At 41.0% G+C, this 21,700-nt stretch overlaps 1 protein-coding gene and 1 long non-coding RNA gene across 9 annotated transcripts in view; one reads left to right on the plus strand and one right to left on the minus strand.

Annotated features, from left to right (window-relative positions):
- nav3 (neuron navigator 3) overlaps window positions 1–21,700 on the plus strand; it is a 415,949-nt gene that overhangs the window by 240,557 nt on the left and 153,692 nt on the right. The window lies entirely within an intron of this gene.
- LOC147309468 (uncharacterized) lies at window positions 1,942–5,038 on the minus strand. 2 transcript variants are annotated; one of them, XR_015125827.1, is made up of 6 exons: window positions 5,002–5,038; window positions 4,749–4,880; window positions 4,265–4,300; window positions 3,754–3,906; window positions 3,297–3,382; window positions 1,942–2,693 (listed from the first exon to the last, which is right to left on the minus strand). It is a non-coding gene; the product is annotated as an uncharacterized LOC147309468 (long non-coding RNA). The 2 variants fall into 2 exon arrangements; XR_015125826.1 differs by having other exon boundaries at window positions 4,749–5,036.

The following is a 21,700-nucleotide window of genomic DNA, read 5'->3' on the forward strand; positions in this document are numbered from 1 at the left end:
AGTTAACGTTGTGTAATTGGAGTCTCTGCATCTCCTGTAAGGATTTTGTTTACCAACACCAACATCAGGAACACTGGCCAAAGCTGAATAAACTACAGAGTGTCGTAAATATTTGACATGGCATGAATAATGCTGCTGTTTTGCCTTTACATGTGGTGAAGTTAGGGTGGAGAAAGTTTCCTCCTTGGAGGGCTTTTCTGCTGTATTATTTGCTGGCTGAATTTCCAGCAGTCTGATGTACCTCACAAGTGGACAAGATACTGACTTTGAGGCTTTACATAGAGCATTAGCAGCATGCTGGGTTCCTTCAGCTCAGCACAACATTTAAGCTGTAAATGTTCACCAGATACAGTGAAGTGCTGAAAGAATGAGCGAGAGATGATCAAAGAGAGCGAGGTGGTCTGCCCAGGATTGGCTTCATGTCTTGCCACTGAACACATGCTGTAAACACCCAAGTTCAATATGTAGATGCTGCTCTTTTTCTAGAAAAAAAGAGATAGGTGGGAGCATCAGAGAAGAAGTGAGGTCAAGAGATGTCGATCATATACAAGAGAAAAAGGCAAAAATTGTTGCTTTGGATGAAAAAAATAACAATGAAAAACCCTACACTTACAGTGGCTAAGAAGTAACTCGCACCACAAGAACACAAGAATATTTCACAAGAACTCGATGGCTTGGATGTGCCGATGTAGCTTTCTAACAAAGATCCCGACCTTTCCACCGTAACCACCAGCATGTCAGCATTTTCCACAACTGGCTCCACCAACATGTTGTTGTTTTTGGTTTTAGTGATGGGATAAGTCGCTTATTATATGTAATACACACTTCTATGGAGTTGCCATAATGATCCTCTGACTTTCCAGCTGTCAACAAATTGCATGATCTTCTCCTTTGTTTTGTGTTTTATGCCAATTATTGTGATCATGGCTAAACATCAACGCATTGCCACTGCGCCTGCTTGCATAGTTGTATTGTATCAGCTTCCATGGAACTTATGTTGCTATTAGTTTAAAGGACATTTTTATGTTTAGTAATTTCAAAACAGCGAGAGCAGCTCAGACAACATCCTTGAGTATAAACCTTGGAGTCCATATCATAAAGCTGATAAGGTTAAACATATTTGGACATCTGCTGACTGTGTGCAAGAATGCAGAGGGAGTTTTTCCGAGGGCCTCTTGTAAAATTACACTGAAAAAAATATGTTGTTGGATTTACTTAATTCAATGGTGGACATTTGTTGCACACAGATGTTTTGCTTTGGCAGCAACTTAAACAATTGAGTTAAATTAACACAATTTATTCATGTTCAATAAATCTGTGCAATTTGTGTTGATAAAATGTGACTTAAACATGTTTTGATGAAGTAATTTGAGCTCTTGAAATATTTTAATCCTTCACAATTTTCTCACTTTATCCCAACACCATTCAATAACTTTTACCCAATACTACTTGGTCACTTAAATACTACATGTTATCTTCAAATTACATTTTGCTATTATATTCTAGTATCAAATACACAATTTTCAAATGGAGGCCTTATAACAGATTGTATTGTTCTCTTCCAAGATGGTTGCTGGCATCCACCAGTAACCTTTCAAAACAACATGTCTAATTTCACTGCAGTAGGTAAAGAATTAAACTGACATTACTCCTCTACTGAATCTATATAAATCAACAGTTAAATAATGTCAGTTCTTCCGTGTTCTCTGGAATCAATCGCAGCAAAGAAATTAGACTGTTTCTTTTGAAAAATGTTGGGAAAGAACAAATCAAAACATTCTATTTAAGGCCTCTGACATCAAGATTCAGTTAAACAACAATTATAACTAAACAATTTGAGGTAATGTTAGTTTCCATTAACATTAAATTAGGTTACTGAATTGGCAAACACCTTCCTATTAACACTACCCATTTTACCCCAATAACTAAAGAAATTAGCACTTGCAGGTCAAAACCTTTATTCAAGAGACGCAAAAATAACATTGATACAGTGACTGTCAAAAATTACAGCACTGATCATACTGTGACATCTTGGTTCAAAACAGCACACTTAGAAATATTCAACGTTCTTTACTTCAACTGAATGAAACTGAAAATACCATTTCACACGACCCATATGGGATATTTAGACTGTATAACTGTTCACGCTACATCTCTTCACTAGTAAAAGAAAGAAAAAATACAAAGAGAAATTTAAAAATGCTGCCAAACAGACAAACAGAACTTGTACAGAGCAAAAGGAAAAACAAACAACAACAAAAAACAGCTCGTCCTCATGGCAGTTGCAGAGTATATAAAAATGAACCCTGCGATCCGTTCCTGGAATTGAGCTTCAAAAATGCAGCAGAACAAGTGTGAGATTTAAATGTCCTCTCACCTAGAGCTGGTCACCTCACATGCATAACAGTGAGCTTCGTTGCAGGAGCAGTTTTGTCTTAGTTGTGAGCTTTTCTTGAGAGCTGAGTTGCATCCAACTCCATTACCACCCTTTGAATCACCTCAAAAGTGTAGCAGAGTTGTGATGGGTAACTCATGTTGAAGGAATAAAAAAGGTCCAAACAGCATGGCTACTGCAAAGGTCACGTTATCCAGATCTTGAAGAACAACATCAGAAAAGTCATTGCCTGGCGCATCCTCTGGAGACAGATGTTCATTGTGGTTTTCTCAATCTGTGCAGTGGCCTCAGTCAAGTCCTGGTTAAACACAAAACATTTCTTTAAGATTCCTTTTTAAGCTCATCTCTTTTGAATCTACCAGTTCTAATGTTAGAGTAATTTAAACCAATGCAAGCAACATAGTAAATAGCTATAGCCAAAGAGTGGCCTGCCATGCTGCCATTCATGGTCTAACAGAGTTTCTAAGAGAGGGTGAAAAACATAATAATTTCAAATGCTTTACATTCGTTTTTGTTAGAAAGACACCGGCCCATCAGAAATCCAGGTTATGTCACTCAGAAGATGTTAGAATTTAGACTTTCAGCCCCACAATTTGGTTAGCTGTTGGTCAGTTGGTCTTTTTTTTTTTTTTTCAAACAAAAGCTAAAGTAAATACTGGTGGGATTTTCCTTTGTTCATTAGAATGACAAATTTAAAGTTTTTTTCACACTGATGTGACCCCTAATACAGGGGTGGGGGTGGGGCCTCAAGAGCCGGCGGCCGAGTTCACTACCAGGCCTCATGTGAACTTCAAATTATTAAAGAGGACTACTGGTCCTAACCAGTCCAATGAGGATCAAGTGGATAACTAAATGCATTTTTAAATGTTGCAAATCCACAATCTACTCATAAAACACTCACCATGAACTCCTGCACCAAGATGTTGCAATTGTCTTTCACACAGATGCGGAGCACTTTGATGAGGGACTTCAAGCATTAATGTCATCCTTGAGTATTATAACAAAGAAAACAAAGATTTGTGAACTTTTCAGTAGCACAGAAGAAAATGATCCCAGACAAAAACTCTTGACTTTTTAAACCAGTCAACATGCAACACCAGCATCTACAAAGCAATATCAAAAGTTCCTGTTTGACATCAACTTTATGGATATATAGTTTCCAGAACATTTATTTTTAAAAAAAGATAATTTTTTCTCAGTGGGCCAGTAAATGCATGACGAAAATTATGGCATCCTTTTAGTGGAATCATTACTCACAGGTAATAGTTTGCTGTTTCAATGGATGTAGCATAAAAATCTTTTACTGACCTAATGCAATACATATACACTTTGTAGTTAAAGAATTTTAAAGTTCTTACTGTCATAATGGCAGCTACATCCTTTAGCTTTGTGCCCTGTTCCCCCGATCACTTTGCAAACACTTTCAGCAGACTGTCAGAGAGAAACTCAGCTCCGTCAGAAACCTTGACTGTAAAGGCATGGTTGGGATGCACTGGAATGCTGCATTTTATCTGAAATGACATAAAATTATTTTGAAATAACAGCAGGCACTGTGCTTGGTTAATCAGTAATGTTTTGTTGAATAAAAACTGTGTTTCCAGATCTTATGGGATTTAAAAAAATCCAAAGATGTTTGTTTCTGATTTGCAACCCAACAACCCACAAGTTACAACCTCATTTCAGTTCAAGTGTGCATTAATGCGAGTCCAGTAATCACCTTTCTGGCAATACATACAGGTATAAGTTAAACCTATGGCAGATTTTGGATTTCTCAGTTGTATTAATAGGGTGAGTATGCATGCACCTAATAATTATAAAAAACCTATTATAATTAAGTTACAGAAACGAAAATAGAATATACTTGCTTACCATAACACCTTGAACCCACAATCCATCAGCTGACTCCTGGTGAAATGCAGAATAGAGGTCGTCTCTCAATGTGCAGCAAAAAAAACAAAAACAAAAACAAAAGGACAGCAGGTGAGGGCAGGAGGGGTAGGGATGTAAGCTAGCATAATGCCGCTGATGATATTAGCTAAAGCTGTTCAATGTCCAAAATCTCACTAACACCACGGTGCAGTAAATACACAATGTAACTGAAGAGTCAGTTGGCAAATCTATTCACACAGAAAACCAAATTATGTTATGAGTGCCTCATAATTAGGTTTAATGTGATATTACGGCTCTTGTGCCAAAGACAAATTCAAATGAAAAAGCGCCAATTCTTTGACAACAGATAAAACAGCAAATAAGCTAACGGCTCTTTTTTAGCATGTTACATGGCGGCACTCTAGACGTTTAACTACATTTGGCTGAAATATGGTAAATATTAATTCAAAAAATCAAGACATACCAAAAACGTAGAGTTGGCTGCTCGACTTGACTGAGATGGATGCCTTTTTTAAACCACGATCCAAAGCCCGCGAGATGAAATCACGCGTGGTTTCACGAGATTTAACGTTGCTATCTTATTGACTTACTTCACCTGAACATGATATGAACAATTTAATACACCCTTTCTGCATATCATGTAGTTTTTACACTATATAGTTACATTTAACTTTAAAACATGAGGCAATTGTGTTAAATACATGCAAGATGCTTACATAAATCCAAGAGATGGCCAGTCCCTTTTTTTCAGTGTAGAAGGAGACAAGGGCATTGATTTGTGCAGTTTTAATTGAAATATTTTGGAATATTTGGGGAGATTGCACAAAGCAAAGTGACCTCAGTTTGATAGCCTTTTCTGATTTTTTTTTTCCTCGAGTAGCTGGAGCTGTTTGACTGTATCCAGGCATTTCATTAAGCAGTGAGGAAACGCAGACCGCAGCTCTCCCTCACATTTCTTGATGGATTGTGTTTTTAGGGAGGGTGCAGTGGGGCCAATTTAGATGCGGTCATAATTGTTTCAGTGGTCAGTTTTTATAGTGGGAATGTAGAGAGGACTTTGATTTCCAGTTAGCAGTTATTTTGCATGGATAGAGATCAACTTTTTACTTGGCTCTCTGATTAGAGCTGATCCACTTCACAGCTCAGTTCACTTCTCAATAACCAAGGGTAGATTGCAGAGGATTTTTTTATTAGTAAAAGCTTAAAGTGAAAAATCTCAGCAGAAATAATTGACAAAATGGCATACAATCATAAGATAACAAAACCAAACAGAGAACAAATAGCTTCTAACAACAGTGTAATATTCACACATGAGGCTGTAATGTGAAAATAAGGAAGTCGGGCTTTACAATACTTGCTTTAAAAGTGCATTGACGTTGCCTGACATTAAATGGGATATTTCTGCTTTAATAAAATATGGCATTGATGTCTATTAATAGCTATATATCATCGAATAGACCACAACATCGCTAAAAAGATGGAGCAAGACACGTAAGCAGTCAGACAATGACACCGATGGCCAACTACATCTACAAAAATGTGATCCAGGTTGTAAGAAATTGCCCCCTAATCCTGAAGGGAAAGAAAACATTCATCAACCGTGAAGCTGAACTTGATGGTGATGGGGAAAAAGGTGGCAGATATGAACAGAAGCTCTTTTTCCCGTTAGTGGAAAATAAGAACGTTAATGGACCGATTAAAATGCAGGTCACTGATGATCGTTTTTAGAGCTTTTCTTGTCTTCTGTGTCACTCGTCTGTTCGGTTTCAGGTAATGAAATGAAATTCAGGGAGTTTTTTATAGGCTTTTCATATCATTCAACAAATACTGACCGGCAGCATCAAGATGCAGTAGCAGCTAAGACACAGGATTTATTCTGGCCAGCAAGGCTGTGGCAACAAAACACTCCCTAAAACTGTCTCTGTCACGGAGGAGCAGGGAGGACTCGGCGCAGACTGAAATCTCAGAAAAACAGGTTTATTTACACACTCCAGGTGCACTATATACAGGTGAAGGAGAAGGGGGCCAGGGTTCCCAGGGGTGCAGAGCGGGGTCGGGAAAAGCGTCCAGAGTCTCCAAACCAAACACGAGAAATCTGCATACAGAGAACAAGGGTTAGCACGGAACTTTCACGGACAGAGCTCAAAACTGGCTGAGGCTAAAGTAGCACTGACGAGCGTTATTCAATAGTCCAGCGGCGAGGTGCTCTCAGTCACTGCCTTAAGTAGCGGGAGCAAACAAGGTGAGGAGCCACAGGTGATTGCCTACAGGTGGTGGAGGCCGGGAGCTCACAATGAGCTCCGCCCAGGCAGCGAGCAGAGAGAGAGGAGAGAGAGAAAAGACAAAACATAACATGTAGCCACACAGGGCCAGCCGAGCAGGCACGGGGACCATGACAGTCTCAGTGAGGGATAAAATGTATAATTAAGCTCATTTTTCCCCCCTTCTCAATATCTGTGCTGTTTGGTGGTTTGATATTTGCACATGCTTATGGGATTCACAAGCTCAGCATTTCATCATGGTAATAGCAGCCTATTTTGTTTTAAGTTACTGCATGGCCGGAGAAGTCTGCTGTTTAATGTAGTGCTTTCATGTTTTTCTTTCTGTTGAAATTGCACTCTTGTGTCTTATATCCTCCTCTGCTCGTTGCTCTAATGAAAAAGGCACTTTCTTTGCTTCTCGCTCTTTTTTCCTTTATTAGTGCGCGTGTTTTTCTTCAGCAGTTCCACTTTCAGTGATTACAGACACATATGTCAGTCTTACTTTTAGTTGCTCGTATTGCAGCTTAGTATTTTAGATTGAATCAATGAGGCGTTTGTCCCTAGCTTGTACAGGCTAGCATAATTTTATCTTCTTTGTCATTTTAAAGGCAAAAAACCCCACAACATGACTAAAGGACTTATTTCTAAAACTTATTTATTACAGATAAGCAAAAAGCTTTCCCAAAACCAACTACTGTAAAACTTTTTGGGCCACTGCTGCTGATTGTGCTGCTCCATCATCCCACTTCATCTGCTACTAACACCACTGAACAATAAGGACTCGGGTTGTGTGTGTCTTTCAGTATCAGTCTGTATCTAAGTTTTATCACGCGTGCGTCTGGAAGCTGGAGGATTAGCTTCAGTGACTTTCCCAAGGCGATGGAGGCGCTTTGCTCTGCTTTGATGTTGCAAGGTGGAGGCCCTTCCCAGCAGGAAACGACAGGAATAACTTGGCTGTCAGGAGGACTTCGTCTAAGGTCTGTCTGGACTCACACGTAACAGAGGCAACTAGAAGTGAGCAGTGTTCAAGTTAGATCTGGCTGAAAGATAACCTCCTAATTGCTCCCTTATCAGTGCAGGAGGAAAGGAGGGGAGAAATGTAAACTGCTGTTGCTCTGCAGCCAATGCATTCAGCGATGATAAATGTAGGCCACAACACCAAGAAAAGCACAGTGGGGGGCACTGTGGAGAAGGCAAACGAACTCAACAACTTCTTCAACAGGTTTGACCAGCCCATAACCCCCCCACCCTCACCCTCACCTTCACTACAGAGTCCTCTCCCCACTCTCCTGCCTCCCTTGCTTCCCCCCCTTCCTGACACCATGACACCCCCCTCCTCCAATCCCTCTCTCAGCAGCAAGACATCTCCCCCCCTCCCCTCCTCCCAAACATCTCCCAGTGTCACAGTGGATCAGGTCAGGAGGCAACTGAGGAAGCTTCGCCCCAGAAAGGCAGCAGGCCCAGACAAGGTGTGTCCTAGGATGCTAAAGGCGTGTGCTGCTGAACTTGGGGAGCCGCTACAACGAGTCTTCAACCTCAGTCTGCAACTGGGGAGAGTGCCTGCCCTCTGGAAGACATCCTGCATCGTCCCGGTCCCCAAAAAGAACCGGCCCAATGAGCTGAATGACTTCCGACCGGTGGCACTGACGTCACATCTTATGAAGACTCTAGAGCGGCTCTTCCTCAACCTCCTCCGACCACAGGTACAACATGCCCAGGACCCACTACAGTTTGCATACAAGGCGGGTGTCGGAGTGGAGGATGCCATCCTGTACCTCCTACACAGAGCCCACTCACACCTGGATGGGGGAAAAGGCACGGTCAGGATCCTGTTTCTTGACTTTTCCAGTGCCTTTAATACCATCCGGCCCTGTATGCTTCAGGAAAAACTGAACAGGATGGAGGTGGACCCCTGCCTGGTGGCTTGGATCTCCGACTACCTCACCGACAGACCACAGTACGTCAGGCTGAAGGACATCACGTCTGACACTGTGGTCAGCAGCACAGGAGCACCACAGGGAACTGTGCTGTCCCCTCTTCTCTTCACCCTGTACACCTCTGACTTCTGCTACAACTCTGAATTATGCCACATTCAGAAGTTTGCAGACGACACAGCCATCATGGGGTGTATCTGGGATGATCAGGAAGAGGAGTACAGAAGTCTGGTGAGGAACTTTGTCGCATGGAGTCACACAAACCACCTGCAACTCAACACCTCAAAGACTAAGGAACTGGTTGTGGACTTCGGGAGGTCCAGAGAAGGTCCACTGCCGGTTCAGATAGAGGGGGAGGAGGTGGAGGTGGTCAACAAGTACAAGTACCTCGGGCTGTGGGTGGACAATAAACTGGACTGGTCATGCAACACAGAGCACCTGTATAAAAAAGCCCAAAGCCGACTGTACTTCCTCAGGAGGCTGAGGTCTTTTAACATCTGCAGGAAGCTCCTGAGGATGTTTTACCAGTCGGTGGTTGCTGGAGTACTTTTCTATGCTGTGGTGTGCTGGGGGAGCAGCACAGCAAAGAGGGACTCATCCAGGCTGGAGAAACTGATCAGGAAGGCTAGCTCTGTGGTCGGCATGAAGCTGGACACTCTGGTGACAGTGGCAGAGAAAAGGACATTAAAGAAACTGCTGGACATTATGAACAATGCTGGGCATCCTCTGCACACGGCCATAAACAACCAGAAGAGTCTGTTCAGTGAGACAAGAACTAACAGACTTAAAAACTCCTTTGTCCCACACGCCATCAGACTGTTTAACTCCTCTCTGGAGGGGAGAGGGAGGGGAAACAGGAGGACAAAGGAGGGGGGAACAACTAAGCTGTAGTGCCTCTTCACCTCACTGTACAATACCTTGTGCAATACTTTTTGTAAATAGTCAACAGTGCAATAGACTCAATACTTGAAATGTGCAATTCACTTGTATTTTTATTTTTTATTCCTATTTATTCTATTTATCCCCTTTATATATTTTATTTATATTTGTCTCTGTATTTATATGTGTGTGTGTGTGTGTGTGTGTGTGTGTGTGTGTGTGTGTGTGTGTGTGTGTGTGTGTGTGTGTGTGTATATATATATATAACAATTCTGTAACTGTAACTTCGGTCGTTGCTGTGCTTTTTTTGGAAGTCGAATTTCCCAGAGGAACCCACCCGAGGGATTAATAAAGTTCTATCTTATCTTATCTTATCTTATCTTATCTTATCTTATCTTATCTTATCTTATCTTATCTTATCTTATCTTATCTTATCTTATCTTATCTTATCTTAGAAGGCAAATTCACTTTATGGTCTTATGTTTGGATTTAGAGTGTGTTTAGGAGATTTGTAACACACTGTGTGGCTGGGTCTTTTTTAGCTCCAGATGTTTTGAAACTTTCAGTAAATCTGAATATATTTTTAAGGTAAAGATTAAAAGCCTAAAAGGAAACTGGGACAGCTTCCCCACTGCTTTATACTTATCATGTATTTACCTGTATGTAGGTGCATTTGCAGTATAGTGTTGCTGAATATCTTTCCTCTGGAGTTTGAGTCTGAGCACTGCTTCTTCTTTTGTCAGTTTGAAGCAACTGTGATGCTAGCTGAGATCACAGGCTGCCATTCTCAAACCCAGACTCCCCTAAAACACTTCTTGTTTTGTTCTTTTGAGGTGTATCTCAAAGACCGCCATAGCTTCTGGACTATATATGTGTGCTTGGGCATTACGGTTGTAGATGAAATACTGCCATAAGCCTCTAAGACATCTCTTGATGTGTGCGTGTTTGTATGTGTGTGTATCTCTGTATGTGCTAGCAGATGAAATAAGATATGCCATAAAGGCAAACAGAACAGTTGAAGCTGTGTGTGCGCTAACAGGTGAAATAAGATATTCCACCAAGACAACCATGTCACCTAGATTTATTGTGTGTGCGCACACGCACACACAAGCGTGCGCGTGTGTGTCCTAGCAGACGAAATAACATGCACCACAAAGACAATCCCAGCACTTAGAGTTATGGTTAGTGTTTGACTGTGATGGCAGCAAAAGAACCCTCTTAAACCTCAAAGGCAAACATTTGTGTTTATCACATGTCTGTGCGTGTTTGTGTGTGTCTGTGCATGTGTGTGTGTTACTCAGAAGCTGTCAATGTTGACATTCTTGTTGGAACCTCCTTTGAAGTCTCCTTCACTGGGTGGCTTGGGTTCCTCAGAATCCCACCTGCACACTTGATACAACCCCCATCCTTACCTGTCACTGTGTTTCAGACACCCCAGACTACATCACTGCGTTACCTCCCTCCTAGCTTGAAGTGTGTGTGTTTGAGCATGTGTCTTTCCTGTCCAGATTAACTTCTGCCAACATGCACTATGGCAATGTTATTTTTTGCCCAAGTATTCTCTCATCCTTTGTTTTACTTTCAGATTCAAATTGTGCATTTAAAAAAACATATTAAATTCACCAGAAAATTTAATAACAGACCAAATATTGTGAAAGGTTTTTACTGACTTTGAGAAAAACTTGGCATGTCAAAATGGAAAAGACACAGAAGCCCTGAGGGAATGAAACTTAAGCTAAATGCTTGTAGTGTTGGTATGTCAGTCCATCTGGCATTTGGATCCAGCTTCATTCTGAACTATTAGATATATTTCAATGAAGTTCTGTATGACCATTAATGTTGACTTTGTTGGTTTCTTAACTTTTCAAGCCAATGGCAGGTTAATAATTCCTTTTGAGTGAAATATATTCATCATGTACCATCAGTGGGTGATAATACTTCTCTAGTACTTTCCAGGGGGCGATCTTGGCTCAAGAGTGTAATTGGAAGGTTGCCGGTTCGAGCCCCGGCTCCGACAGTCTCAGTCGTTGTGTCCTTGGGCAAGACACTTCATCCGTTGCCTACTGGTGGTGGTCGGAGGGCCCGGTGGCGCCAGTGTCCGACAGCCTCGCCTCTGTCAGTGCGCCCCAGGGCAGCTGTGGCTACATTGTAGCTGCCATCACCAGTGTGTGAATGGGTGGATGACTGAATGTAGTGTAAAGCGCTTTGGGATCCTTAGGGACTAAGTAAAGCGCTATACAAATACAGGCCATTTACTTCAGTGTGTGACCAAAATATCCACAATCAACTTCATATGTATTTTATATGTATTATACCTTTTAATTATTTACTATGGTGTTATATGAATTGCCATAGGGGAGGTCTTTATAAAAAAGAATGGAAATGCAGTTAAAACTCAAACATTTCTGTCCTCCTTCAGATTCTCCGAAGATGTTCATTGGGCCAACTGGAATCTTTGGCAGGCTGATTCTGGCCTTGCTTGACTCCTCTAACTCCTGTTGTGAATCTGAGGCAAGGCTTGAATGTTACTGTTCACAGACACCTGCCATCCAATCTGCTGAACTGTAGCAATTTTTCAAAGAAGAACAGGAAAAGTTGTAGTCTGTAGATGTGCAGAGCTGGTAGAGACATGCCCCAAAAGCCAGTTAGACAAAGTATTGACTGGCTGAAAATAAATGAATGCCATATTTTTCAGATTTTTATTTCTAAAAAAAAAAAAAAAAAACTTTGAATGCCACATATATTTTTCCTTCTAGTTCACAATTATACACTACTTTGTGTTGGTCTATCACATAAAATCCCAATAAAATATATTGTTTGTGGTTGTAACACAACAAAAATGTGGACAAGATCACGGGGTTTGAATACTTTTTCAAGGCACTGCATGCAGTCGAGCTCCTCCAGTGTATGCTTGTGTTCTATTTAAAAAAACAACACAAATATCAGGTGCATGTATACCTGCAGTGTCCCGCTATGACTCCAGATATGAATTGTAGTTGCATGTCATTGCTCTTTCACGGTAGCAGCTGATAAAGCATGTGCAGATTACATGAAATGAAGAGAAATGAGGGGAAAAATCTGCCGCAGTCCAGTGCTATTTTCTTTCTCATCTAATGCACAAAGTAACACACAGTCATTTTGGCTAGACAACATTATCTCTTCAATTCTGGCCCATCTCTTCCCCCAAAGCAGGAAGCAGCAGATCAGGACCAGTTCCCAGGAGGATAAGATAATACAATAACCATAAAAACCTCCTTCCAGCACCCACCACACACACAAACCTACACTGTCTGCCTTGCCTACAGCCTCCTGTTGAGACGACAGCTCAGCAGCACCTGTTTGGAAGAACTCCAGCTCCACCCGGCTCATTTCAAAATTTGAAATCACCTCCACAACCTTTTCATTTATTTTGCTTATATCCAGATCAGTAGAGAGAAAATTATTGCCTACTTGTTCTTGCACCTGGTGGCTCAGCATGTCAGCTGATTGTAGATAGTATTCAACGAGGAATCACTGAAAGCACTCAGTGCACGCTTGTTATAGCTGCACATGCAAGCGAAATTTTAACAAAAAAATTCTGAAAAGAACAGTTTTAAACACGAGTTCTACAAACCGCCCTTTTCCTGCACGCCCCCTCTAAACCTCTAGATTCAGCTTGCGAAAACGTTCCCAAGATACGCTTTCACTTTGGAGCGCATGCTGGCACTTAGATGAAATCCAGCAAGGGATTGCCTCGTCCAGCATGCGTTCCTGTGTTGCAACTCCTTCTGTGAGCATGCAAAAGCGTATTTTTCACAAGACAAAGTAGAAACAGGAAGAAGTGGAAGATGCTCCAGGGAAAAGCGAGAGTTGACACTGTTAGAGTTCATGAGAAAGGAAATGCTGGGAAAAGAGAAAATGGCAAAGATCAGTGCATTACTGATCAACTCTGTTGTTTTTGTGATTTGTAGATTTGTCAGAACAGCCAAGGATCCAGAATCAAACTGCAATGAATTGTGGAGTTACTGAAACGTGTTTAAAGCGCAATATATTCCCACATTTCTCTGAAATTCTCATATGTGCATATTCTTTGCTACATTGTTTCTTGTGCCATTTAAATTGTCAATTTCTGACAAGAAGCTGACATGTTCTCTACATTTCCACTGTGGAATATGGATAAGTTGTGTCAGGGTGCTTACAGAATGAATAAGAACAACCAACAGGAAAAAGAAAAAAAAAAAAGCCTTCACAGACAGTCACCAAATAAGACACGGACACACTTCTCTTCATGGCACAGGTTGTTGACAGTCTCCAGTCTACAGACTATATGTTGGTGTTGAGGTTAGTTAAGGCCAACACCCCAGACAAAACCGCTGTTCTTCTTGGGCCAAGAAGTTTTTGAGAGTGGTTAACACGCCACAGCTCCTGATCTCAGCAGGCTGCATGACTTTGTGTCAAAGTTACTCTCCCCACATCTCAAGGTCTTCAGCAAGCTGAGGCTTCAAGAGCTTGCCGCTGAGAGGCGGACGCTTTGCTTTTACATCAACTGATCCACACTGGATAGTGACTAAACAGAAGGAAGAAATAAAAAAGGAAGGGGGAGATCGGTTTGCAATATCAATGGTGGGAATAGAATAAAGAGGAAATGAGGAACCCATGGATAGCTCCCTTTTTTCCAATTAAAAGTTTTCACGTTAATCAGATATGCCAGATGACAATGGCCTGGAAACAACGAGGTCTCAAGTCAGTGAACAGTCATGTTTTACATCTGCTCTCATTTCCTGTTTGACACAGATTGAGAGACATGAAGGATCGCAGCACAGATTCACTCGCCTCAGGAAGAGCACGTTATCGGGCGGATATTGAGTGAGAATGCTCTGCAGTGTCATTTGCAAGCAACAAACCCCAGCAAGCAACTTCAGTGCTCCTCCTTCTCATGGGTTACCGTGGTGACAGGCTCTACTAATCCACTGACACACTCACTAGATTTCTATCTAGCTCTGGATTCAATTAGCTGGGTCTGGTTAGGAAGAGATAAGTGTCCTTTGTTAAGACTTTGATATCCTAATGAGTGGGGATTCAAGGCCCACAGTACATTTGATTTTACTTAGGAGTCAAGAGATAGAGCGAGCTTATCAGTGACATTGGGGGAAAGAAGATTAGTCTCAGAGTATTAGTAGCAATGTGACATGATATAGTGGTTAATGATGTGTAACAAACATGCTTATCCTTGTCTCTGCTTTGTTCAATATGCATAGAAAGGAGAAAAAGGGGATGACTATTGTTGAACCGTAATTTGTTTGACAGCTTTGCTTTTGCAAAGATGAAATTTCTCCAGCTTGTTCTCAGCACATAATTCCTTTTGACAATTACACAGACACGCCATTCGTCTTTCATGCCATGCTAATTGAGTTTACAGACAGTCACAGAGGCTTGTTTGCAGACTCTCATACATAGACATGTTTGTCTTTCTCTGAGGAAGCACCATCCCAGTGTCCCTATACTCCAGCAGGCCAGCTCGTGGTAAATCAACCAGTAAATGTAGAATTTTCAGCATCTCTGTTTCAGCATCTCATTATGCGTCTGATCTTATGACTAATATTAGCACCGTGATGCTGGCTGTAAGTCACTTTTTATGACTATAGATACTATAGATACTCTAAAACAACTCTATCCCCCTGTTTCAGTCACAAGCTCGCCTTTCGTCTCAGTCTTTAGGGGTTTTAGAAGTAATTGACCATATCGACATTTGATGCACTCCATTGCTGCACAACCTTCCGACATGCTGGCCGTCCTTCAGATCAGGTGAAGGTACTTTTTCAGGGTTAGCTTTGGATTACTACTTGTTTGGTTGAAGCAAAACATCTGGCTTGACTGCAATGAGATGATGAGCAGAGAGGTTAATTCATCAAAGTAACAGCAGATTATTTGTTTCTTCAACAAAGAATTGACAGACTTACACAGGAAAAACTGTTTATATGCATTGACCTTTTTTAGGTGTCTGATTAGGTACTGTACATTGTTCAATTCATATATAAAAGGTGCATTTTCTTTAGCTGGTAAAACACATTTATTGTATTCTAATTCAATTCCATTTTTGGGGTGGCTGTAGCTCAGGTGGCAGAGCAGGTCAGCCCCTAATCAGAAGGTCGGTGGTTCGATCCCAGGTTGCATCCTGGCTGCATGCCAAATGTCCTTGGGCAAGATACTAACCCCGTGTTTGCCTACTGGTGGTGGTCAGAGGGCCCGGTGGCGCCTGTGTCCGGCAGCCTCGCCTCTGTCAGTGCGCCCCAGGGCAGCTGTGGCTACAATGTAGCTTGCTATCACCAGTGTGTGAATGTGTGTGTGAATGGGTGAATGACTGAATGTAGTGTAACGCGCTTTGGGGTCCTATGGACTAGAAAAGTGCTATACAAATGCAGGCCATTTACCATTACCATTTTTTCACTCAATAGTCAAAGACACACTTTGGGAGCTGATCTCGTGCATTTCTTTGCAGTGAGACACGGTCTCTTAAAGGATGCTTACTGACGGGTCTTGTGTTCACAAAATAAGTGGCTTTGTTTACTGAAGGTCACTCAGTGTTTACCTGAGCAATCTAAGGTCACCAAGCTCCAGGAAGTACATTCACCTCTAGTTAGGTATTGTTGAAGCTGGAGGTGACGCACATTCCTGACAGTGTGATTGTCTGACAGCATGATGGTGTGTGGCGCAGTGTGAGCGGAGGTGCAGTCTTATCCAGAATGTTAAGACAGGCCAAATGGTTTTCTCACACTGATGTAACATACCTAATGCCTCACAGGCTGATGCTGACACAAATCTACACTGATGCTCACGGCACCAACTCTTTCGTGTGAAGTATTTGTGAGGAATTCCCGAGTAAATGCGATGTATGAGCTGGTTTGGCTGTTTTACAATGATCCACATAACACTGAACAGTTTACAGATGTGGTGCTTAAAGCTGACACACTGTACTGTACACTATTCAAAGTTACTTAGAATGGCATTGTCATTAACTTTCCCTGCTTTTATTTTTCTGCTTTATGCTCCTAGTATTAAAAACATTTAGACTACTGCAGTACTCCAGTATTTGTGTCACACAACTAACACAGGAACATAAATAGGTTGATAAAGGGCTGATAATGGAGAATTACATATACAATAGTGCAATATCTATATGAATTGTTAAGGATAAATAATACACAGCCTGAGAATACCTAGTGATAAACTGTAGTCTTCACTGTGTGTATGTGCACTGTAGTGTAGCAGTTGTATTAGTAGTAATTAGTTGTATTGGAACCAAAGTTTTTCTGTAAAATAAAATGATATGGGAAATAGGGTGCAAACTGAAGTGGTATCAGTACTAATAGAAGGGTAACTAAAGGAGAGGAAGTCGTGGACGTGATCATCTCTGGAAGTCATGACTCCAGACGTATTATTTTACGTATTGAGTAGACAGGGAGCAAAGAGCATGCAAGGTTAAAGCCAATCCTACCAGATGTTGCCTTCAGCGAGGATACAATTCCTCTTTAGGGCCACTGACCTTCCTGGAAAAGAACGATGCGACCGTAGATCAGAATTAGAGGTCCACGTTCTAAGGTGCGTGGCTGCATGTGTGCACGTGCACCAGCTCGCTGTGTTCCTTCTCTGTCTTTATAAACCGATCTGTCTTTTTGGAAATTAAAAGAAAGAGAAAAAATTTTTTCATTCTATATAACTGAATTGTTGCCCCCTCCAACCCCCCAACCCCTTCTTGGAAAATCCTCTGTATATAAGGGTAGTAAGATGAGGTTTGCGGTGTTCGGGCAATTCCCCTGTGGCTGCAAAATATCACTTTCTCCCTGTTAGGCAGAGGAATTACTGACATGCACCACAAAAACCAAGTGGCCTGAGGTCTAGGGTTTCAGGGACCTGCACATTCAAAACCCTCCATTTGAAAGGATCGTATCGTTTACAAAGCCTTCCCCGGGACAGCAGTTTTTATCGGCGAAAATGACTCACTGTTTTTTTTTTTGGTTTTTTTTGATGATTTAGTCTCATTGTGAGCAGAGAGCCATCTCATCGTCACGTGGCCGCAAAGCCATGTGGAACTTTCTGGGTTTTAGTGATAATTAGGGGGTTGCCCACTTTCTTCAAAAAAGGAGATTTTTCCCCCCATCCTTTATATCTTCACCGAAGCCAGTTTATTATTATTTTTTCCCCTAATGATTACTTTTAGCAACGTCAAGAATATTTCAGTTTAAAGGTTGCGGTGACCTCAGCCAATGATGGATGGCATGGAAAAGCTAAAGAGATGACTCAAAGGGCAAGGACAGTAAAGTAGCTTTTTAAAGGCTCTGCACTTTTTTAATATGTAGTCAAAGTTTGCACTATTGCAGAATTTCTTCTACTATAAATTCCATTGATTTGATTTGTGATAATCTATGAAAAAAGACTTTAGTATCAAAATAAAACAGTATTCTCTGTGACTGTACCTGAAGCCAATGTCTGCAAACTGAAAGTGAACAGCACACACACCTTGCTTCTGATGCTGCCATTGGCTTCTCATTTCTGCACTCTAAAAACTAAAACTGACATTTACTTAAAAAATTTTTGAGGCAACACTTTTACACTTGAAAATATTGAGTAGATTGGAAACCAGTCAAATCTGTTCAATATACTTGATCATTTGAATAACTAAGGCTTAAACATATTAAGTTGAAATGAATAATTGTAGTTGTTACACAAACATGAAAAATAACTAAAAAAAAATAACACTGACACGCTTGGTCAATGTAACTGAAATATAGATGGTCAGTTAATCCAAAATTGTGTTCCATTTACTTAATATTGTAAACTGAACGTAATCAAAATTGTACTTAATATTCAATTTTGTAAATGGCCTGTATTTGTATAGCGCTTTACTTAGTCCCCATGGACCCCAAAGCACTTTACACTACATTCAGTCATCCATCCATTCACACACTGGTGATGGCAGCTACATTGCAGCCACAGCTGCCCTGCGGCGCACTGACAGAAGTGAGGCTGCCGGACACTGGCGCCACGGGCCCTCCGACCACCACCAGTAGGCAGTAGGCAACCGAGACTGTCGGTGCCAGGGCTCGAACCGGCAACCTTCCGATTACAAGACGAATAATATTGATTTGAATAATTAATGATTTTAGTACAAGATTCTGAGCAGTATAGATACCTATTTCTCAAATATTTTGATTCAATTTCAAACAAAAATATTAAATTCATGCAAAGAAGGTATTCTGTGAACCACATACTGAATTTTATGTCTGAGATAAATGTAAATAAATACCTTAATTTAACACAAACACATACGTTAACATTTTAGACATTTATTTCAACTTATCAAACTCAAATAATTACTAAAAGGATATTCACAGATTTTATCAGGCTCATCTAACTTATATTTATAGTGATATTTATTAGTGTCAAACCACATAAATGTAAGAGAGGTGGATGGATGTAAGCAGCGTACTTGCTGTAGATCAGGCTAGAAAAAAACCTTGCAACACTTTCTCTTTCTTGGAATTCTGAACCTTTTGCCACAGTTATATCTACATATAATTAATCAACTATCAGTTAAATTATTTTAGCTTAGCCTAAAGAGAAATGAGGAAACACCTGGCTGTACTCTGTCCAAGGGGAAGTCTCTGTATATTAAGGATCATTCGATTAAGATATATCTTGTTAGCTTAGTAACAAGTTACAATACAGTCATGTATTTCTTTGGAGAAGCAAACAAGACTAAGTGTGGTATTTAGTGAGCTGCAGAGGTACCAGAATTACAACAAGCTATTGTTAAAGAAATGTCCACAAAGTTTGTCATCTTTTATCTGAAATGAATCAGTAAACTTTGCTTTACTGCTCTACAAAACCTTTCTGAGCACAAATGTGCTGACCTCATCATAATGACCCCAATCAGCCCCTTTGTTCCTTCTTGCCCTTTAAAACAAACAGAGCAAGCCTGGAGGGGGTGTGAGAAAGGTGGTTTTCATTTTGAGAAATCCAAACTGCTTGCTGGTTTACAGGATCGGGGATTTAATTCCCACAGGATCCCCACCTACCCCTTATATTGAAAAGCGCTTTGGATTATGTTCTTTGAGAAATGGCACAAGTTACACTATTTTTTTGCTAAATCTACAGCTGCATCGGGGGGAGCTCGAGGTGTCAGTTGACAATCCATCCATGAATGCAGTAAATTTCTATCTGTTCCTAGGAACGTTGCTTTGTTGGCCTCTGGGGCAGCCACATTATATTGAAGTGGTAAATCAGAAACACGGCCTGAGATCTCCATTACTGCTTCTTGTGCTCTTTAAGCTGTTGAAACCAAACCCAGCTATCAATTTGTTTTTTCTTTCACATTAGCGAGAACTTTTTTCTTCATTTTTTTTGTCTCCTTTTTCCCCATTTTAAGGTTACAGCTTTACTTATTCATTAGGTCATCCAGACATAGCACCTGATTCTCTCATCATCTCTCTCTGTCTCATAGGCGAGACTAGACTTCTCTTCCTCCCTCCTTCTATATCCGAGGGTGCACGCATGGCTTTGTGATCACTTGTCTAAGGAAAGATGAGGAGGAGGAGTAAAAGGAGGTGATAAAGAGAAGATGTAATAGTAAGGAAAGATGAATGGGTGAGAAAATATGAAGATTAAGGTGAAAATGGTGGAGAAACGGGAGGACAGATAGAGGCAGAAGAATGAGTGGGAGAGGGGTGAGATAAGGGGGGAGCGGCTGAGAATATTAACAGGCAGCAGTGGATGTTGGGAGCACAGAGGAGGGAAGATGGAGTTGGTGTTGTAATGCTGCAAGATCAAAGCTTGCTCTTGCAGCATTTTGCAACAGCACAGATTTCAAGCTGCGGTATATTGTAGGATCATTCTGTACATTGTGTCCGCTCAGAGCTCAGTGTGAGGCGCAAAAGTCCATTTGTTAGTGTTTTTAATATGCTAAAGTGGATTTTCCTGGATTTTTTATGTATTTCACTGCACTATGCCATGGTTTGCACCACATATTTCATAAATCCTTTAGCTCCACAGTGCATCCGCTATTTGCAGTGTTACTTCAACTGCTGCTCGGTTAACCCACTACTGGGTTACTGAAGAAAATGTTTTCAGAATGGGTTCCATCCTTTTTGTTTGAAAGGCACGAGCAACGTTGCACCTCCTCTGTTAACTACCAATCTGCTGAGTCGTTAACCCTGGCTGTTCCAGTACCTCCTGGGCTTTCAGTTTGGTTTTCGTAAAACTATGTAAAAAATTGTATGTCTCCAAAAGTTGATTCTGTTCATCTGGATGTAGCTTTGTCAGCGGGAGTAACGTTTCGTCACTCATCCAAGTGACTTCTTCAGTCTCAGCTGACTGCAGGTTTCACCAATCTTATCTGCATAATGACTGAAACTTGTACCACTGAAGGAACAATGGGCTGGGAGGTCAGTTCCTTCATCAAAATTATGCAAATTCTCATGACCATTGATCAACAACCACTGATCAAAGTGAGCTTTGAAAAAAATGTATGAAAATCCTGATCTGTATTAGAAAAAAAAAAGGGAAATAACTACAGTTTATCAAGTCTGAAACTCAAAGGCCAATGGCAGTCATCCACAGCACTTGAAAACAAACTTAGGTGTTGAATCCTAAACAAGTCTACTGCTATACGCATTTACGTGTTGGTTTCTGCCCATCACCCAGGCCTGTGAGCCAAGAAAAGTGCCACTTTGGAGTTTTTTAGCTGACAGCAGAATGTGCTGTTCTGTTGAGACTGCAGGGAAAAGGTCAATTCTCAAATCGAAGCAGTCATCCAGGACTTGTTGTTATCAGAGCGAGATTAAGTTCCTACTTGGCAGGTTCACTTGATAAACTAATTCACTCATGTATTTGTAGTGCTCCTCTTCATTTGAAGCCTTCTGGACATGAAAAAACTAACAAGCAACTTTTCTCCAGTGTAGACAAAATCATATCACATGCACCAGCTGGATATTTCTCACTTTTTGAGTAGCAAATGATTTTTCAAACTCCTGAAGCATTTCTGAGTGGCACACTTTATCTACTAAACTGCAGGCCACTTAAATAGACAGGTTATTATTTAAGACCAGCCACTTACGTGTGACCTTGGTATTATTTTTCCTACTGTGTGCTGCAGATGTGGCTGGATCACCTGGTTGGTATTCATAGCAGGGAGCACCACTTGTCTACATACTCAACACTCACTATCACCATTTCTCCCCTCCACTGGCCAGAAGATGAGAGCTTTGATAAAGGATTAGCTGCTTCCTCATATTATTTCTCCTTCTGCCTCTTGCCTTCTGCTGCCCTTCATTCTTCCACATTAGATTTTTTTTATATTACTTTAC

This window comes from Aulonocara sp. 'chitande type north' Nkhata Bay, linkage group LG17 (assembly GCF_057382095.1).
Source record: "Aulonocara sp. 'chitande type north' Nkhata Bay isolate Kocher_YH1m ecotype deep benthic linkage group LG17, A_spYH_male_GT1.1, whole genome shotgun sequence".
Lineage (NCBI taxonomy): Eukaryota > Metazoa > Chordata > Actinopteri > Cichliformes > Cichlidae > Aulonocara > Aulonocara sp. 'chitande type north' Nkhata Bay.